Genomic DNA, 7,819 nt, shown 5'->3' on the forward strand with positions numbered 1-7,819 from the left:
CAAGCTAGCACAATAGGAGGGAAAGGCTTTGTACACTATAAGGAGCTGGGCATCAGGGAGAGCATTGCTTTTCATTAGATTGTTCCAAAAATGAACCCAGAAATGACAAAATGACATTTAAGGTCAGCTCCTCAGCCAATAAGCAGCCTTGAACTTGAGCTTGTGAGTTCTGCTCAGGCCTCAGGGCAGTGGGAAGCAGAAGGAGAATGGGAGGACAGTTGGCTCTTAGGAGGCAGTAGTGAGTGTATGAGGTGTCTGTGGCTGCATAGTAAATGTCTCAGTAGCTTGAAATACTCACTGTCTTTGGTTCCTGGGGATTGGCTCAGCACAGCCTAGCTGGAATCTCTCTTTTATTAAACTGCAGTCTCCTAGGAAAGCTGGATTGAATGAGGACTATTTCTCATCTCCCTCACCCAGCTGCTGAGCCAGCCTCAGATCTCACTATGTGCACAGAGGAGGCACACTCCAGCAAGTTTGAAATGCAGAGAGGGAGCAGGGCCTTGGTGCCAGCTCTTATCTCTTCTTCATCCCTTTTACCGTGTCCCTCCACTGCCAGATTTTAGTTACTAAAGAGTGGATTACTCACAACAAAGTAAAGTGACTGGGAGGAGGGACTTTTATGGCCAGTTTGCAGCTATCTAGACCAGAGCCAAGAAAAGGCATCTCAGGCTACAGTTGCAGGCACAATACTTCAGAGAAAGGGACAGACAGAACAGATGGGGTGGGCCAAACAAAAATACCCTCAGCTCCTTAGGCCGGCCAGTGTTTGGTGGGAAAGCTCACAGGAAGCCTCATTTGGGCACTATTCCGTTCCCTGTTATTACTCTATTTCTATAGATCTGCCCCATGGAAAGGTAAGACAGAGGCAGAATAAATGATGCAGGGCTTTCCCCCCCCCCCCCCACTAAAATGGGGGCACCAAAAGGCAATGTGGAATCACTCAAGAACCCAAAGGCTTTCCATTCATTTTCTAGTCCTGGGGATTACATGTCTGATTAAATGGCACGCCCTCTCTGGGTACCAGCAGCCATGTGAGGGAGATGGGAAATAGTTCTCATTCAATCCAACTTTCCTAGAGACTGCAGCCTGATAACAGCAGAGATAAAAGTCCCAGCTAGGCTGTGCTGAGCTAACTCCCAGGAACCAAGGGCAATGAATATCTGCTGTTTCAAGCTACTAATCTATTTGTAACAGGACAGCAATCTGACACAGGGCCAAGTCTGCTCTGCTACAGGGACAGGGTTATCTTACAGTGCCAAGAGCATGCCCCCAGTATCCATAGAATGGCATCTTCAGAGGGCCCTTTTTCATAAACAAGAATGTTGACCATCACTAGAGGCATGGCCCCAGCAGTCCTTCCCTCCCGTCCCCTCCGCTCCCTCCCAAGTTTGACTTCCTATGCCTACCTTGCTCTCTCTCCTCAGGAAACCCTGCCAGTCCTTTCTCTACTCTCTAGGCCCTCCCAGAGTCAGCCAAAAGAGGTCAGACAGGCTGGGCTTGAGCAAGGGACTGAGCAGATGGCCTGGGTCCAGGCTAGAGAACTGCCAGGTTTAGCACAGGAGCTTGGGATAAGATGCTTCCAGACTCCCATGATGCTCCCTTCCCCACTCAGCTCTGCAACTAAGGAGCATGTCCATGTGGGGGCTGTGAACAGAACTGTCAAAACAGTACCCTGGCTTTCAGGCTGCAGGCTTATATAATGCAGCCTGCCACCCCCACTCCCTGCCAGCCCCACGGATGCATCTCAAAGTATAGGGCCACCAGGAACCCACAGCCAGAGCATTCATGGAGTTTCATTGCCTTAGACTCACAAGGCTCTTGGTGGCAATGCTGACATTCTCTCTGGATCTTTCTCTCTTGCTTTGTTCTCTATCTTCCGTGTCCAGGACACACATGGCAGCCAGGCAAATACAGATGAATGAACTAAAAGCTTCAGTAATACTGAGACACACCTCAGAGAAACTGCCCTGGGCCCAGCATTGACACATTTAATCCTAAACTCTCACAGTGTAAGTAGAATTAGCCCTATGATAGACTGATGAGCAGTGGGGTGTGCAGGCAAGCATGAATGGACAATCAGGTGGACAATACCATATTCTCTCCCTGGAAAGGGACTGTACCAAGTGAAATAAAGCCTATCCCTGGCTGGGCGTGGTGGCACACACCTTTAATCCCAGCACTCGGGAGGCAGAGGCAGGCGGATTTCTGAGTTCGAGGCTAACCTGGTCTACAGAGTGAGTTCCAGGACAGCCAGCACTACACAGTAGAGAACCCTGTCTCAAAACAAAACAAAAAACATTCTTGGGCAGAATACCCAGAGCAGGGAACTGTTGCATTAAAAACATGCCTTTTAACTGTTCTAACAGGCTAGGGAGGAAGTCCAAAATATTGTCAAAATCTCCATTTCTGTATCAGTCAGGATAAATAAGATTAAATGAGTAACAAAGAACCCACTGCCTTAGTGACATAAAACTAAGGCTTATTTGTAGGGGTGAAGACAGATTTCCATTCATGTTGTCCTTCCTAGGAACTTACCTGGAATGACTGCTTGCTGATGAGAAGCTAGAGAAATGGTACATTAATTATTACAGGCTGTGAACTAGCTATTGGCCAGAGCTAGTCACTGGATCACTAAACATGTAATCTTCAGTAGGCCCAGATGAAGGGACTATGGATTTTGGGGAAACGTGAGATTCAGGGCTTGTCCTGTGCTGAGCTCAGAGACAAGATGCTTAGCAAAGCCTTCCCAACAACCAATGTTCCAAAGAACAGGAGCAAACTACAGCTGGGGCCTGACAGAGGGCAACCTGCTTTCTTTATGATGGCCTCAGAGAGGAGCTGCCCAGACAGAAACCACACCCAGACGGTACAACCTTCTCATCAATTAAAAACCCTCCCTTCCAGGGCAACCTCACGGGGAAGAAAGTCCGCCTACAGTAACCCATAGCTCTCTGAATACTTAATTCTCCTCTTCTGAGGCAAGCAAGTGGATTTTCCGGGATCAGCTGTGCCTAAGATAAGGACTCCCTGGAGAAAGAAGGAATAAAAGAGAACCAGACATAGCTCAGTCTTCGGCTGATAGAGAGGATGTCACCCTACCATGCCCTGAGTAGAGAATCAAAGGGCTAAGAGGCAATGATCACACAGGTCTTGTCCATGGTGAATGCTGGAACCCAAGGGCTGGGCTCTATATCCATTTGGGGCCAGGTGCCCAGGCTTTAGAAACTGTGCCCAGTTCTAAGATTCCACAAGTCTATATCAAAAGATCCAAGAAATTAAGTCACCTCAAGAGGGAAACCAGGGACCCAGGTATGCCTGGAAAGACGCAAGGCATGCCTTTTTTTTTTTTTTCATTCATGCATTAATCACGTGTGTATTTGTGTATGCATATAAACCAAGTTCATCTATGTTGTTAAATTTTAACAAACATTGCTAAGATGTCTCCAAGTAGTCAACAGACTTGGAGATCAGGTGCCCTTTGTTTGAATGCCAGCTTCATTCTGTGCTGTAAACTTTAACCCCTCTGTGCCTCAGTTTCCTGTTCTATAAGGGGAATACCTATTTTCTTAGGTCCACAGTGGAGAAAAATAGCAGTATGTCAATAAACTCCAGTGTATGGCAAAGCTTGTGATCACATACAGGTGGTGAGTTCCTGGGTCCACTGGGTTGCTGAGGCCCCTTGGGGAGGCTGCACAAGAGCCTTGGAACAGGCCAAATTGGGCTGTACCTCGTGCTCTGTCGCCCTCTCGTGGACACCATCCTCCTAAAGCCCCTGACAATCAGGTGAACCCATTTTCAACAAAATGTCGTTTGAAAGGGCACAAGGTACACATTTAATCCCAGCACTCAGAAAGTAAGAGGCAGATAGGTCTCTAGATTTGGGTCTACAAAGAGTGACAGCCAGATCTATGCTAGAGGCTGCTGAAAAAAAATTAAACTAAAAAAGAAAAACTAAAGGCAAGGCTAGATGTTAGGGACAGGTAAGAGGCTACTTTGGAGCTCCTAACCCAGGATATTGGAAATCTCTGGATGTCTCAGAGGACGTCTAGGCTCAGGGAAAACAAGTCTCCCCACGAGAACTAATAGTCCATGCTCCACACATGGTGTACTGGGCTCTCACAACAGGACCCGCCTGTTCCCGACCCTTGCGCACCCAGGTCTGTGTTAACACACTCCCCCTTTTCAATGACAAACAGCTTCCTTCACACAGGCTCTGGCATTCCAGGGAAGCAGAGGTGAAGCTTCCAGTAAGCTGCTGCTCTTCCCAGGCCTAGAGGCCTCCACTCATTCATGTCCCCAGAACATGGCTGAGTGCCAAGGCAGGTCTACATGGACCTCTGCACATGCTTCAGAAGGCCGAGACACCGTATATCACTGCCCTGATATACAGAGTGAGAGCGGCCTGTCACTCAGTTGTATGTTACTCAGAATTGTGGGGTAGGGGGCTGGAGAGATGGCTCAGCAGATAAGTGCATTGACTGTTCTTCCAGAGGCCAAGTTCAATTCCCAGCAACCACATGGTGCCTCACAACCATCTGTAATGAGATCTGATGCCCTCTTCTGGTGTGTCTGAAGACAGCTACAGCGTACTCATATAAATAAAAATAAATCTTTTAAAAAAAATTTTGGGGGGTAGCGGGCACTGTAGAATATGTGGGTGTCTAGTGTACTACTTGGCACACAGAATTCACCACTCATTCATAAGGTGTTGAAAACATTTTGGCAGAGGAAGGCATCAGAAAGCCCTGGACCCTCCATGGAATTCTTTCCCAAAACCCTTCTCCAAAACCTGTCCCTACACAAGTAGAAACTTGGTTCAAGGTGGCCAGAAGTTCTTGACTCCTGAGCCACTTTGCTCCCCATATAATGCCTTTTTCTCTTCTATGTGTCTGATGAAAGATTAAGGCTAGGAACTTTCCACTCTGTTGGCAACAGGGGCTTATACCCCAGCCCCACCCCACTCCTCCTGTCCTAGAAAGAAGCCTGTTCCCCCACCACCTATCATGTTAAAAAAAAGCCCTAGACACCAGCACCTCACACCTCAGACCCGAGTACAAAGTTGTAAGACAGTTATGGAACAGGTATGGTAGCACTTGTCTTTAATCCTATTAAACGTAGAGACCTGTGGGTTTAACACATACATACACGCGAGAGAGAGCGAGTGAACGAGTGAGCGAGTGAGCGAGTGAGCGAGAGAGAGAGAGAGAGAGAGAGAGAGAGAGAACCAGCCCTAGAAGAGCCTGCCTCTTCCTTAAAACGGTGCTCACATCTTTTCTTTCCCCCCCCCCCCCTTTTTTCTTTTTATTCAAAACAAGGTTTCTGTGAGCTCTCGTCCTGGAACTTGTTCTATAGATCAGGCTAGACTTAAACCTAAGAGATCCACCTGCTTGCCTCCCTAGTGCTGGTGTTTAAGGCGTGCACCACCAAACCCAGCACCCCTATTTCTTAATAGGAAATTAGGGCTATGCTAGGTACAGTAAGTAGCTGAGTTACACTCTGAACCCAGGCCAGTTGGGTTTGGGCCCATGTGCTTACACCAGAACTTTGCCTTACTGCCTCATCTTTCAGGTAAAAGAAAAAACCCTCACTGATTTAACTGAAAACTATCATTAATACCCTTTGAACCAGGCCATGTTCTTGTGGTTCTAGGATTGAAAACCTGGCCTCACACATGCCAGGAAAGCAGTCAACCACTGAGCTGCAACCCTTGGCTCATAAATACCAACCTACCACTGTTCATGTTTAAGCACAAGGATCTGTATGCCTCAGCAGGTAAAGGTGCTTGTCACACACATCAGATGACCTGAGTTTTCCCAAGAGCCCATATAAATATGCAAGGAGAGAACAGACTCTATGCAGTTGCCCCCATGAGCTCCACCCACGTGGCATGCTATTTAGGACCAACACATACACACCCATGCACAATATGAAAATTTACCTCTAAAACCATAACATACTTAATAGAAGTGAAAAACTTACATCTAAAACCACAAAGTTACCGTGTGAAGTGTCCATCTTTTGCCACTTCCACCTCAACAGTTTGAGAAAACTCATCTTTTGCATTTCTGAAATTCTGAAATTCCTTGTTTTGTTGTTTCTTTGGGATGGGGGATTGGGTAGAGATGGCTCAGCATCTAAAAGCACTGACTTCTCTTCCTGGGGACCCAGGTTCAATTCTCAGCACCCATAGAGCAGCTCACAAATACCTGCAAATCAAAGATCTAACACCTTCATACAGATATACATGCAGGCAAAACACCAATGTGCATAAGATAAAAATAAAAAATAGTTTAAAAATAAGAGAATTGGGTTGGGCGGTGGTGGCGCACACCTTTAATCCCAGCACTCAGGAGGCAGAGGCAGGCAGATTTCTGAGTTCGAGGCCAGCCTGGTCTACAGTGAGTTCCAGGACAGCCAGGGCTATACAGAGAAACCGTCTCGAAAAACCAAAATAAAAAAAAAAAGAGAGAGAATTGGTCTCATTCTGGTACTTGTAAATGTTCCTCTAAAATAGTACTTTCACTAACACATGTTTATGTAGATTGTTTTTGAAACAGGACCAATCTCCTATACCCCAGGCTGTAGCCTTGAACACTTTGAAACTGAGGACAACCTTCAACTCCTGATCCTCCTGCTTCCAGCTCCTAAATATGGGAGTTACAGGGATGCTAACTTCCATGTCTGGCCTGCAATCTTCACTGTACGTGTGACTTCTACGGTGGCTAAGGTGACAGTGTCTATGATTCCCAACAGCTTGTCATTGACAGTTGCTTAGAATTTTGCCAGAAATCTTCCACAAGGTATAGATTTCAGTAGAATCTTCTCCCACATGCAGTCTGGGTCAGACAATATATGATGGTAGATGCAGCAGAGCTCAGGAGCTAACATAACAGGCCATTGCAGCCCACTTGTGCCTGTACCAATCCTGTCACTGCATGTCACAAATATTTGTCTAAGGACTAATAATATTTAAGCTGAAAGACCAACCAGGGGATGTGAAATGTCTATACCTTGGGCAAGGGACCAGGAATCACCAGGAGGCCCAAGCATGCATGACAAGGCAAAAGAAAAAGTGAAAATCAAGCTGCTATCTGGGGAAGCAATGAAAGCAGAGCAAGGAGCGGGCTGAGTCCTCAGAGCACTGCTTCAAATCCTACTTATCTCAGACACTCATGGGAACATGGGAAGAAGAGGAAAAAGGAGGGAAAAGTGTGTCCTAAGACCATCTTGGCCATACTTGCAGGGCTACAGTAACTTAGCCCCAGCAGCTCAGGCCAGTGTCTTGTAGAATTAAAGGTTAGGATCCACTTCAGATTCAGAAACCAACCAATCCTTAATTCCTGGATATTTTCCTGGGCATTTTTCCTTGAGCTGCGGTGTAGCCTCCCCTTACCCAGCCTTAAGGGTTCCACTGTTTATACCTGGATGGAGCTTCCTGCTCAATCTTTCTGTCACGCCCACTGCTGAAACCTGCCACTTTGCTGTTCCGAAGCCATCACGTGATCACCTACTGGACCCCAAGATTATTTGGCGGGAATTGGGCCCCTCCCCCTTCCTTTAACTGAGTACCAAAATAGTAAAAATTAAACCTTGAGCAGAGACTTGTCTTGGTTCCTTCCTTATCTCGTGCAGCCCAGGCCCTCTTCTCTTCCAGGTTTCCAAAATGCCTTTCCAGGCTAAAACCCAGGTTGTAATCTACTGGCCAGACAGAACACTGCGGCACAACAAGCACTGCCCACTTCCCTGCAAGCTAAGCTTGTCTCCCTTAACACTGTGCCTGCCAGCCATGACCTGCCAAGAAAGAGGTATCATATCAGCA

This window comes from Mus caroli, unplaced genomic scaffold (assembly GCF_978045245.1).
Source record: "Mus caroli unplaced genomic scaffold, Mus_caroli_1 scaffold_10, whole genome shotgun sequence".
Lineage (NCBI taxonomy): Eukaryota > Metazoa > Chordata > Mammalia > Rodentia > Muridae > Mus > Mus caroli.